At 44.0% G+C, this 14,383-nt stretch overlaps 1 protein-coding gene across 5 annotated transcripts in view; it reads right to left on the bottom strand.

Moving 5' to 3' along the window:
- Positions 1-14,383, bottom strand: part of LNX1 (ligand of numb-protein X 1) — a 234,843-nt gene that overhangs the window by 179,240 nt on the left and 41,220 nt on the right. The window lies entirely within an intron of this gene.

Genomic DNA, 14,383 nt, shown 5'->3' with positions numbered 1-14,383 from the left:
TAACTCCAAGGGCTAGTTGGCTGGCATCCTGATCTGAAGTCTCAGGGACATAACAAGCTAACAACAACCATGCACCTGGACTCTACCATCAACAAGTCTACTCTGCTACGTGGTACCATACCAATCCTGGACCCTTGGAAGTGGGCTTAAAGTGCTCTGTCAACCTGTGGATCCAGCGGAATGAATACATCTCCTCTGCTGCATGGTGCAAAACCTGGCAGAACCGACACATCACCACTGCTGCGTGGATGGAACCGGTCACAAAGACCCACATCGCCTCTACAGCACCATCAGAAACGATGTTGTGTAATGCATCTTTGGCGCAGGTCCTCACATCCACCATAGACGGCAGCCTCTACAATGATGCCTGACTGCACATCGCAGCCTTGCCGCTCCTCGGAACCGACACAGTGCCCAGACTGCATGCTGCATCCTCGATGACTGGTATCACATAGCAAGCCTTGTCGAGATCCTTGATGATGACGCAGGCCCTCACATCACAGACTCACTGCACCTCGGAACAGACACATTGCTTCAGCCACACAACGCAAGTTTGATGCGGATCCTCGCAGTGCTCGGCAAATGGAGATTTATGGTATCTTGTACAGTGGGCCTAACTAGGTCCTTGTAGCTGGCCCATGCTCCATTGTGGTTGGACTGAACTTTTGAGCTTGTCCCAGTCTGACACGGCCAGATATCCACAGTTGACGCTTGGAGCTTTTTGGCTGCATTTCACTAAATTCTTTAAACTTGAATATCTTCAGTTCTACGAATTGGATTTTTGTCGTTTTGGTCTTGTTTTTCCTTTTTACGTTGTATTTTCATGTTATTACTGTTTGAAATGTTGCACAAACACTTCTGTGCCTCTAAGTGAAGCCTGACTGTCCGTGCTAAGATACCAGAGGGTTGAGCACGTTAATTTAGGGTTGGCTTGTCCCTCACCTGACAAGGATTGTAGTTTCTGACCATGGCTCACACCCCAGTCAAACATCAACCCAATTTCTTACAAGAATAAAGGGGAGGAGACACTAGTCTGTAATTATATACATCCTTTTTTTTTTTTTTAAACACCCCTAACAATCGTCATTCTTCTCTTTCCACTGCCTCTTAAACCCGCCCTTGTGTCCTGCTTTTTATAATGTATTTTTAAGAGATATGCCAGCGTGGTTGTGGGGAAATCTTAAACGTACACCCCCCACCAATCTAACTGTTCAATCTACACCTCTGGTAGACGAAATCGGGGTAGACGGCAGATATGTGTCATTAAAATGAAAGTATTCTCCTGCATCGCGAAGCGAAAAATCAAGCAGCATGGAGTTCTTCAGAAATTCACAGTGTTTGCATTAAAATAGGATCCTCTAATCTCGGCACAGACGTGAGGATGACGAGAAGTAAACCTCCCTTAAAGCAGCACCTAGCTAGACGAAAAGACAGAATGATGTACTTTTCATGGTTAACGGTGTAAACAACAAAACAGGCACAAACTTTTGGAATTTTTATGTTCTTTCAAAAGCCAGGCGGGAACCGGAGAAAGAATTTCTGACGTGCATGGGCAGGTCTTGTAGGGATGAAGGCACACCCTGAAGCTATGTCACAGCCATCTGCTCGGCTCGGGGTTCTTTCACGGGTAGGAAAAAAGAAATAAACATGGCTAAACCTGGCCATCCTACCCCAGGGACGTCACAATTAGCCGAATTGCATAGTTGTGTTGTTACTAAACAGTAGTCTTTGAAGAGCGAACATAATTCCAACGGCGGGGCTAGGCCAAGTTCAAGACACGACAGGGCTTTCTTCGAGATGAGCATTCCAGCGCAGATATTTTACACAAGTATAAACGTGTCTTCCCGAAACTGATCCACTGATGAGGAAACTGCAAAGTACACAGGAGGACCCGTTTCATTTCTGCAACCAGTCTGTCAGAAATATTGAGCACAACAACTGACGGTCGAGCCCGTCGGCTCGTCAGAAATAGGTCGTGCGCAGCCCCAGTAGCTGCGCCCACAGCCCTCGCGCCGCGCCCCGTGTTTCCGGGTTGTACGCCGCTGCTTGCAGAGCGAGCTGCGGAGGCAAAGATGTGATCAAGTCTGGAGGTGTAAGTGATGCAAATCCACCAAAATCCCCCAGCTGATCCCAAAATAAACTACAGTCAGTAGGTGCCATTTGGAGCTCAGGACAGTTGCGAAGCCTTGTTTGCGGCCATAGTATTTAAAGATATTCTATTTATGCTACAAAAAGCAGAGGAAGAGAAGCATGGAATCTGCGAATTCATGCCACGATAAAAAAGACTACTGGACTAAAATGTATGTGTGTGATTCTATTCTGAGACTTTGAGGTAAAAGGATACATTAAAAATGATGAATTAAAAGTTATTAAATCAATAATGAACCAGTCCTTATGAGGTGTGCCAACCTCACAGACAGGAACACTGCTGAAGCTCAACGAAACAGAACTCAGGCACAATATATGCCCGTGCCCCAGCAACCCTTTGGATTTTGGGGAGTGAGAACGGTGGAGCTCAGCCGAGTTGCCACAGTAGGACAAAGTCAACGGTGAGAGAGAATGGCCGGTGAACACCTCAGATCCTGCTCTGGACAGACCGCGTCCTTCTACGGGGCCGGTATAATATGTTCTATAATAATTATTAGCACATTAAGTTGATAAACCAACTAGTTGATATGATGACCTCCTTCTAGTAAGTGTCCAGGGATGTTCAGCAAGTGAACAAGACAGCATTCTGGGAAGAGGTTTTTGGTGGGGGGAAAGGGGTGGACATTTATAGCACATTTGCTTGTCACTTACCTGGGCCTCATGTGTTTGAGTTACCTTCAGATTGATGAAGATTGTGGGTTAATGTTTATCATCATGCCCTTTAGTTTGTAGAGTAGATAACTCCATGTACATTTTATTATTCATGGACTATGTTGATATGCAGCACTTTTACCTGGAGGTATTTAGTCTGTTTTCACAGGCAATAGCCTCAGTACAGTTTGGTAAGCATCAGAAGTAAGGACCATGAAAAGGGACAGGCACTTGGAGGCGTGGTCTTGATGACTTGCCATAAATCTGCCCTACACTAGCGTGTCTCTTCCTCTACATAGCTCTTATGGCCCACATGCTCATACTAAAGGGTCCTTCAGCATCAGCTTGGATTATATTCGAAGGCATTCTGGGGTGCAGGGAAGGTAGCTGGCTAAGGTATGATGGTCAGGTCACAGGTGGTTGAGCTGCAGCAGAGTGTCTGTCGAGGGATTGAATCTACCTCATAAGTGAATCAATGAAGAGCAAAAGACAAACCCATGAGCGACTGAATACTGGTAAGTAATAACTAATATCAATTCATGACCTTTGATTGAGCCAAGAATGTGATGGAGGGGGAAGAAAATCTGATGGCCGTGCACTGCCTTTTTCTTGCAGATTTTTGTGGTGTAGCCTTAAAGACTAGTGTCATCTTGCTATCAATACTATCGGATTTGTGCAGAGCCTTATCACTTGTTGGGTCTCTGTGGCAACTTCGATGGTGAATCTCTTTATGTCCTCTTCAATGGCTAAACTTTCTGTGCATTCTTTACTGTTGATTGCCGTGATCTTATTTTCAGACTTGAAGTGCACTATATTTTCATATTTATTTTTCTTCTTTCTTCTAAATGGGTTTACTTTAATTCATAAGATGTCCTCTTCAATAAAACTCAGATGGCATTCCATTCACTTCCCTGAAGTCGAAAACCAGAATGCTAAGGAACAGTTATTCCTTTTTTAGTCTACAGAAATAATTGAATGAATTCAATGAGTTGCAACGGCTTAAACCTACTCATTATCTGCACCACATAATGATCTAAAAACTCAGCAGTTTTTCAGCACCGACAGGTGTTAGGGTCTGTAGTGCCTACAGTTGTTTGTAAAACACCTCAATATTCCCTATGCTAAGACTTACTGGACTGCCCGCAGGGTGTGATTCTTGAAGACATGCCTTTCAACAGGTCCTTACATACAGGAATACAATGAATTAAATAATTAAAGTAGCCTCTGAACTGTGGATAGACAGCCCTTCCCAGTGATGGACAGTTCCTTCTTCTGCTCTAAACTCTTTTATCAGTATTAAAACAATAATATTCTATTTAAGGGCAAAGTTAAAACCAAACATTTTGCTCCATGTCTCTGCTATACATCAGAAGTTTCTAAGCCCTCCTCATTATTCTGAAGACTAAAGTCTTCTCTGGCAGTTTTTACTGTGCTGGTGACAGTGGTGTAATGAAACTTGAAGCCTTAACCCTGTAAAGAAGTAGGACGGCCCCAGCCTCCTGAACCTAGTTAGTTAAGAGCTCTCAGGCTCTGGGCCCGCCACCCGTGCAAGGGCCGGATAGTGTGCCATGCGCCCCGCTCCCCCCGCACCAAGAAAGCTGAACAGGCTAATGTCTCACCACTGGTTGGTGAAGAACTGCAGGGTGAAATAAGACAGCAAATAACCTCCTCCTGGAAGGAGACTGCTCTAAAGAAGCTAAATGCCAGTCGCCCGAGAGACATTCACCTGAGTAGAATGCAGATCTAGTCTGAGACAGAAATACCGCAGGACACAAGAAATCAGATGCTGGAAAACAGAGCAGAATGACACCAGAGCAGGGGGAGCGGAAAGGTATATGTGACAACTAGATTGTGTGGGACCACTCATCCCTCAGCATTATATCTCATTATAACTTGAAAAAGGAGATTCAGTAAATATCTCACCAGTTACAAGAAGACATATTAAAGAAACACCACAGAATTCAGGGCTTACATCTTTGAGGTGAAGGTCTTCTGAAATATCATCTTCACATTTTGTTATGAAGACTGGCTTAACAAAAGTCTTACAACTCCTCTCTCTGGTCATCTGTCACTCAGTCCAGGCAAGCATCACGGAGATGCTGTGACTGCTCTCTGCCATAGCAGGTAGGTGTGGGGTGCAAACTGCGTGACCAAGTTTTGGGTTTGGAGCCGCACGCTACAGTAAACCAATATCAACCAAGCTGCCTTATAACGGATGTAGTCTGATACTGCAGGACCAGGCTTGTGGGGAGGCTTACGTGGAGCCATCAACGGGAGAGAAAGATCAAGCCACTTCAACCGTCATAGGAAATTGAAAGCACCCATGGACTGAAATCACTCGTGTTACACCCTGGCAATGTTATCTGTTACAACCTGCCAAAACAGCCCCTTATACTAACCCAATCACTGATAGGTATTAGGCGTGTCCTCTAAAGCAGCAGTAGAAACGTGGTGTGTAAAGAACAAAAAAAAAGCAAAGTAGCGTGTAAGGAACTAAAAAAAATACACATATTTAAAACACTATAGAGTAAACCGCCGGTCTTTAATGGAGACAATGATAGTATCAAATGGAGGGACCATCCTTTTGCTGCCCACCATCATCTTCAGAACGGGTTTATTAATTCAGTCACAAAGATGCCGGTTTTGTTTTATATACACAACAACACTCTGAATACATGAATCCATTCCATGAAGCAGCTCAATGAGTTACGCAGATCAACTTTTAGATGCGAATATAGAAGGTACGCATCCTGGAATACATCTTGAACACAGCTGCATCATACAAAGTAATAAGCAATACAAGAGATTCCACAGACACTGAATCCACAAGACACAAAAAATATCACACCATTTTCAAGCAGAGCTGTCCTCACCAATATTTGGAGATCAAGAAATAGTGCACTAAAAGTGACTTTATATAAGTGTAAAGGAGTGAGAAGCAGGCACTTTCACGAGTTAAGTGGAGGTCCACAAACAAAGGCGAAGAACCCAAATGAAAGCTAACCAGAAAAGACTGATCTTCCCATTCTCCAACATTGGTTATTATTTTATGACAAACTGTGTACCTCCTAAACTTCCTAAACGGTGGAGGTGAGAGGAAATCTAAACTATACATGTAAAAATAAATGATGCTACAAAAAACACACCAATTTACACAAAAGCATATATGCATATGCATTAGATCTCCTGTTTAAAATCAGATAGGTAATGAATCTCAGGAGCACAGCGGGTGCCATACCACAGTGATTATTAAGAAGTTTATTTTTATTTGGTTAATTTGTAAATGAACAGCCAACTCATTTGTGGAGAAAAGGTAGGACTCGTGCATTCCTGGAGTCAATTATGTTCATAGCCGTTAACTGAAAAAAACCTGGGCATACAAGAGTGGTGGGTTACCATCCCTTGAATAAGAGTGCTAGTAACCAGAAAGAGGAACAGTACTTGAGCAGATAAATTACTATGAAGCCCTTGACAGCATAAGGACATCCTTGGATTAACAGTGAAATTGGGAATACTAAGAACACAGGAAAAGTGGGCTCAAATTGTTAAAATTGAATTTTGAAACTATGTTGTCTACCCTATGGTACAGAATGGGCTTAATTTTGGTAATACTACATTTTCAAACTAGTACAATGGCTAGATTAGGAGGAAAAGCATATTACATGGGTAAAATGAAAAAAAGTTTATTTGAATGTCACAAGAAGATAATATATTAAATTAAAAAATAGATATGCCAAATAGCAAAGCACACTCAACAAAAGAAATAGTCTCTTGAAAAATGTTTAAATGTAGTTTGCCTTGGAGAAGATTGTTTGCAAGAAATATGATGGTGTGCTTGATCTTACAATCGTGACTCGTACATCTATGGCTCTGCTAATTGAAGATGTAAACAAACATTTAACAGAGTGTTTTGGTCATATTTGTAGCAAATATTCCATCATTTTGGCACTGGTAATCCCTTCCTCAGTTAGATCTATGCAATTTATGTGTCTGACACAGCAAAACATCTGTATGATGGGTCAATTGTCTTGCTATGTATGGCTCTCACAGAGAGCCTCTGAGGTTTATTTCAGTATCTGAATGTCATAACCCACTGCTATGACAAAGCAACAGTTGATGACAAAACGGGTTACCCACTGTTGTGATGTCCTAAAGGCCTTCCAGGCCAGGCCGACAGGGCTCTCTGAGAGCCCCTCAGTGCAGCTCTACTTCTCTGCTTTGACTGAGACCAGAAAGCACACCTGCAGGAGGGGGGTGGAGTGGAGGTTGGTCAAGGATGGCAAGTAAGATTGTTTTTTTTATTTGTTAAACTTGGGACAGGCATACATAACAGAGGCCATGTCATGTATGGCTCCCCCATGACCTCTCTGCCACTGTACAGCAGTTGAGAGAAGGGGCAGATGAGTTTGGGGCCTCGGGATTCTGACATCATAGACAGCTTGAACTTCACTCTTGTCTATCTGACACCGCCCCTAACCCCTCGCAGAAAAGCATCCCCGTAATTCACCGTTACCCACCTATTATTTTACATGGTTATATTTGAGCTACATGTGGAGCGCAGCAGGGGTGTCTGCTTTCCCCTTTGCTCATCACCTAAAAACCTTCATAGCCTTCTAAAACACATCTTACCGGTTGTATTCGGTAATGTCAGTAGTAAGGTCACTGTCCAGATAGATGGCACTGCCATTGATGCCAGCAGCCGGGGCGGCTCCTCCATGAGGGCAGAGGAGCATTGCCCCCCCCCCGCCAGCAGCAACCACTGCAAATTCTTTCTCAAGCAAGGGATAATCAACTGGGTTTATTATCCCTTCCTTGAGAAAGGGGCAGCCACAGGCTGTGACGAGCAGACAAGAGTGCTCTGTGCACTGTCCTCAGAGGGCATGTGTGTTTGGCCGGTCTGAGACTGCCGTCCAAACACACATGCGCTGTAGGCTCTCTCCAGCCAACCAACACGGTTGGCAGGCTGGCGAGAGCCTGCACAGGCTCCCAGTATGCCTGGAAGCGCCCCGGCTGGCCGCTCCCATCCAATCCTGGCGCTGCTTTAAGCAGTGGCAGGATTGGCCCTAGGGCAGGCTGGGAGCCTGCAGGCAGAGGTGAGGAGCAGCGTGGTTCTCTAGGCGGTGGTGGTCCAGGTAAGTTTATTCTTTTTAAAAAGTTATTAATATTCCCCCCTGCACGCGCCACCCCCCCCCAACACCGCAAGCCGCGACTGGCCAGCAGTAGAAGCGCTTGCAATCAAGTTTGGATGGGGCTCTTGCTATAAACTTGACACCTGGAAAATGCAGTGATAGAGGGATTGGACTGTTTGATCTCAGGGATAGTTCCATAAAATGATAATCTGATATCCCCCATCCAAGGAAGTGTTAATTAAAATTGTTTGACCTATTATATACCACTTTTATAACAATGTGTGGCAATACTGAAGAGGTGGGATGGTCTGCTAACCTCTTACCGACAGAAGCTTAAGGACTGAAGTTTAGTTTCTCATTAATTTCTCATAAAACCTAGTGATTTGGTAGTTAACTATATATCCTTAAAAAGGTATAGTCCGTGTAGACTCAACTTGCAACCGCCTGTCTTAAGATTTCACCCCTAAATCAAGGCAAAAGAAGGAAATAAGGGTATTGTATTTGCTGTCAATCACCCACGTTTTCACTTCAGATAATGCAAGCAAATAATTAAAAGCAATTAAATACTTCGAATGTACCTTTGTCAGGCAAGGAAAGACTTATCTCATAGCAATTTAACAACCACTGACCAATTTTATTCAGGTTTCAGACATGCATATTAAAATTAGTGAACTTATTTCTTACATTTGCAGTTTAACAATAGAGATCTTCAGTATTTATATCAGGTGATACATCAAAAGCAGCATCTAGATGAACCCCAATCGTTCCTAGTAGTGACAAGAAATTGTATTAGGTAAGTAGAAACCTTCTACGGACAGAGGAATTGGGTAGGCACTTGCTGCAGGGAAAAGTAGGGCGATACACCATCATCTCACATTGCATCACCTACTTTACCCATTTACGTATTCCCAGAAACGAGTGAAGGATTATAAAAAGTATCCAATGGGGACCTTCCTGTTTTTAAATACTGAACTTACTGTAAGGTCTATTGTTCAGCATTCAGCCTTCATACACTTACGCAATTACGTACTGTGTCAGTGTTATTGTAGGACCTTGGCTAATCCCAATAGCTAGTATATCCGGGCTGCCTAGGGAAGCATTCACAAGGCAGGTCATTAAGTCTCTGGGTTTCTACCAATGACTCGTATTCTTCTGTCCTGTGTCCTCAACAATACTCTGCCAATCTAACAACACCTCCCTATACATGACGCTCCACAAGCCATAAAAGTGCCCTTCCACCGAATCCCAAATGTGGAACTTCTGTTAAAATGAATGACAAAGTGCGACCCACTTGAAGGAAGATTATTGGCATGTCAGATTATATTTAGCAGTGATTTTTCAGGATGAATGACAGGTTGTTCATGATAGGTGATGGAGAGGGGCAGTTGTGTAGCAAGATCTGCTGACGTCATGTCATTGCTGTTGCTGCTATAACAGCTGCTGCTGGACATGCAGCCCGATTTATTTTGTGTCTGGAAGCTTACATCCATGGGCATGACTGTACAATGTGCACCACGTGGGCTTACAGCGCTGAGGCTGGTTTGCAATGCAGGAGGCACATACTGGCGCCACAGAAGGGGTAATGAGAACCTTGTGTAACATGAAATATACAGGCATTGAATAGATGCACTCATTAGCACGTGGGAGCTCCTAATACCGCACAAACATGGTCATTGCAGCCAGGGTCACGCAGGCAGGACACGCATGCGCACCCTTGGCTTTTGAATGGGCCTACAGACCCCGTGAGGCTGGGTCAGTGCAGCACTGCACACACCTTTGCTTGGACCTTGAGTCCCCCTCAGATCTCAGGAGGCTTACAGCACAACAGCAGCTAGTCCTCCAGCTCCACGATGGTCTGCTGAGTAGGGCTGTGTAGTCTGAGGGTGCATGGAAGACTTTTTGCGCTTCTTCGGTAACACGGCTCAAGTCCAAGGTTTGCGCACAGAGCTTCCATTGGGCACGCACTGGAGACTGTCCCTGGAATAAGTAATGCACTTCTACATGAACAAATACAACTTAACTTTTTCAGGAACATATTTTAGCACACAGGAAAAGGCTGCTCCGTTCAGCCTATGGGTCGCCCTTTTTCATTTTGTCTGCTCCAAGTTTAGTAAATAAACTGTGGAGCCCTAGTTTATAATCACAACTTCACATTTTCATGACAAGGTGTGATCTTGGCCAAATCAGTTCACTTCGCCAACTCTTTTATACTTTCCCCAAAATTACAAGAATTTTCTTATGGGCCAGCAAAATTCTTGGCTGGGTAAAGGAAAATACTTTTGAACTTTCACTTCAGAGAAAAGATACGTGATTAAAAAAACATAACTCGGAGCTCCTAGAAACTGCAACCTCACAAAAAAACAATATTTTGCTGCAGGCTTTCTCGTGAACAGCAGAACTCAGCAGATTCTGGGTGCCCGACCATGGCATAATGCATGCTTACACCTCCAGTTTTCTAGCCAAGATTTGTTTGTTTAAATATTTTATAAAATTGCTTGTCAGGAGATTTCCATACACTCAAACCATGCTGAAATTATTTAAACCAGCAGGCACTGTGGGTAGTAGAACAGGTAATTCTGGAGGGGATGGAGTTGGAAGTTCCACCCTGCACCTCTTTTTGTAACCTCCCACACATTGGTGACAAAATGGCATGCATTAGAAATACATGGGTTGATCCTGCACATGAGCTGTGTCCAGTCACATGATTGCATTATATTATTTCCCATTCAACTGAACTATTTTTCTTCTTGTTTATAGCTTTACTTTTATTAGTAAGTAGATGAGGTCAAGGAGGGGTGTGTGATGCAGACGTAATGCAACACAGGGTCGCGGGATGTATGAAGTCAGGATAGCTTCCTCGAGCAACTAGGCAATTCTTTCCTTGTACATTCTGTGCCTGATAAATGTCCTCCCTAGTTCTGATTCAACCTCCTTAGTATGCAAGTCATAGAATAAATAGGAATTTTTCAAACATGACAAAAGTTGTTGAGATGAAAAGGCTTCCTTATGCAGTCAGGGGCGTAGCTTCAGGGGGAGAGGGTGTTTGGGTTGTTACGCCCCTGTAATAAATGTAATCTGTGGTAAATAGTCAGGCACAGGTGCTTCGCACCGGGTATTGTGAGGTGTTGGCTGGATTTCACTTGGGATTTTTACACACAGACAAACACACACACACTTGTCTCTGTTTTAAACGTCTTAAAATGGTTTCTTTTACGAAATACTGAGTTTAAGTACCCCAACAATCCGCCCCATCCCCCTTCCTACTGCTGCTTATACCCCCTCCTACTCTGCTGCTCATATAAAGCATTTTAACCCACGTGATTGTTTGAAGATCTGAAGCTCACCCCCCCAATCTTACTGACCAAGCTCCGCCCCTCCTGCATGTTGTGCACTTTTATTCGTTTTTTGAGTTTCCTAGGGTATGTCATAATAACTAAAATGTGCATGCATAATATCTGAGAGAATACGGTCTTAAACTTTTAGATACCAGAAAAAAATCAGGATTATCGAGGTGATGAAAAAAACAAACAAAAAAAAATAAAAACAGTCAAATTGATTTGCCTTGATTCGATTAAAGTTAATTGTCCTCGTTACCTGGGTATTTAAAGGGTATTAGAGGCCGTGGTTGGGCTGATCTCGGCTCTCGGACTGACAATACTACCCAAGCTTCAGTGTGATGGTCAAGAAGAGACCCTTGGATGGTTGGGATTGGCACAGATCTGCAGTCGGACCCAATATTTTTTAAGATGTTCAGAGAATTCCAGGAGGTACAGCTGGGGACCAGAAAGGGCTAGTAAGGACGGGATTCCACTCCATCCTTTGAAAGCTCTTGGAAGAGATGTTGCAGGCAAATCAAAACTTCATCAGCAATGCACTGGGATGTGCAGACTGGATGGTCAGTGCTCCCTTAGCCATGGGCATTCATTTAAAATTGGGTTTGGTCCAAAAAGTTACCATAGGGGACACAGCCACAGAGGCAGGGCAGAGTCAATAAACAAACGGCGAAGGGGATTAACCCGTGTATATATATATATGCTTCAATAACCAGATATTACCCGTACCACCCACCAAGTAACATGCTAAACATGCTAGCAAAGACTAACAAGACGCTTTGAATGAGAAGGGGCGTCCTCCTAACAGCCCCTCCTCAGTACAAGCCTGACTGCATTCATATTCACAGCGTTACGCAGCGAGCTACTGTCAATTTCCAGGTCCCGCCTATATTATCGACCACTGTCTGCAGAGGCACGATCATTAGTCGCTGCACAAACGAGTGCATTGATCGAACGGGAGGGCACGGCAGGGGCGCGCGCTCTCCTGCGTTTAGAAACGTGATGTGATGTGTAAATGCGTGTCCTGCAGCAGGGCACCGCTGCCTCGCATGGATAAACATGGCGGGCCTCATACTTTGCCCTCACGAAGGGACAAGAGGCGCCTCATCAGCGCGTGCTTCCCTGCACAACGAGAGCCCCGGATGTCATTGCTGGCTGTGCCATGGGGTGCCTGCTCTCCTTACAGCGCTAAGAAGCCTGGGCCGCTCAATCACATCCACTCACCCCTGGGGACTTCTTGCAAACTCGCACTGTAATTAGTCCACCCAGAAAGGTAACCCGCGCTCTCACGTGGAGCACATGTACTGACTGGAAAGGTTAACTCCGACCAAACTGACTCACAGCGGAGGGATTTATGAACCAACAAAGCCAGCTGTAAACGTCACAACCAAACTACAACTCGAAGTCACCTTAACATGCTCCTTCAAAATTGTATATCCACGCCCTCTCCAAATTGTGAAACCTGCTTCACCTGTAGGAGTGGTCGAGGCCTTCATTGTGTCATCCACACCCTCTTCCTGGACACCCCATGCAACTTCCACTGCAGAGCACATCACCCAGTAAATCACAAACTGAAACAAACGGTGACTCACATTGTTAAGATTTCTTTCAGGTCTGTTGCGGCATATCTCAGCACCCCCAAAACAGGTTAGTTCCCTCAAGCCATGCACCGTGGGACTGCAATGCCGAAAATTCCCCTAGGAATTCCCATGCACCGAGCTCTCCAACAAGAATGACGATCAAGTCCAGATGATGAAAGCAAAATGTCAGAACCGCAGGAAAGCCAAAGAGCACATGAGAAATAAAGTACTTCAGGAGCAACACCTTGAGGTGCTTCAGCATCAACGCAGGAAGGAGCACTTTGTCTCCCTTACCACAAGTAGGAGTTTCAATACATTGGGGCCTGTCCGCAAAGACATTTTGGAGCCCCTATACTTGTAGCCCTTTAGTGCTCTTTTACGCACTCTTACATGCTGCGACTAGGTCCAAAACATCTAAAATTGTAATAACATGAGAATATACAGGACATCTTCATATACAATACAAATAGAGAGGATTTTGCCCTCTTTTCTATGTTACTAATAGTGAGTTGGACATTGTGGGGCAGAGTTACAGATACTTGCAAGTATGTAACCTAGTACTCCTGTAGTACTACTCCCCGTACCAAAAAATGACTTTGTGAATCAGCCCAAAAGAATGTGATGGCGCACACATCTCACCAGGCCCACCTCACTTGACTTGTACCCTTTAACAGTGCATTCTCGCCCAGTGCTTGTGCCAGGGATGGAGAGGGTCGCCAGATCGTAGTCAGAGTGAGAGAGAACTACTGAGGAGAAAACCAACACAATGGATACTAAGCTATTAGCACAGATTGAAACTAATTAGAATGGATAAATGGTCCTCATAATGGTTAGAATCCCACAACACTTGATTATTGAGGAAACACAACGGGTAGGTCACAATTCACAACTGATGGGCACCTCCATCTGATAATAACCATCCCAATAGATGGAAACTACTACAACAGAAGCAAGCCCACAAGAAACAGATACCTATCACAGTTGATAAACACTAACATCAACACATCAATACCCATCACAATGGCTGGCAAATTAATATCCAGCAGAGCACAATTGATACACACTGATTTCAACACAGCAGTACCCATCACAACTAACTGGTTCCAATTACTGTTCTGCAAAACACAACTGCCAAAGATCCCAGCATTTTCATTTTCCCTTCAGTTTGTTACATTTTATGCGTATTGTCCTACAAATAGTGATTGTTCTACTTCTGTGAAACAAGCAAAGTCTCACTTGGAAAGGAGATGTGCGATGCCACAGAAAGGCGTTACAGCATGTCATTTTGTCAAACTACGTGATTCTTTTGAAAACAACAAACAGAGAAAACATGTAACTCCACAAAGAGACAGTGAATGGGTCAGATTCACAAAGCTTTAATAGATGAGCACGTACGACCTACTCCTGAACATTGAATAGTAAGTTAAAACCAATCACAGAAAAATCTTTTTTTAATCGGGCCCAGTGTGCTCTGCTCGGTTCTGCTATTCCATTACCAAACATTTATTGGGAAGGGTGCGTCCATTCAAGAGAGTGCATAATG

Source organism: Pleurodeles waltl, chromosome 1_2 (assembly GCF_031143425.1).
Source record: "Pleurodeles waltl isolate 20211129_DDA chromosome 1_2, aPleWal1.hap1.20221129, whole genome shotgun sequence".
Lineage (NCBI taxonomy): Eukaryota > Metazoa > Chordata > Amphibia > Caudata > Salamandridae > Pleurodeles > Pleurodeles waltl.
This window is presented reverse-complemented; position numbering and strand designations above follow the sequence as displayed.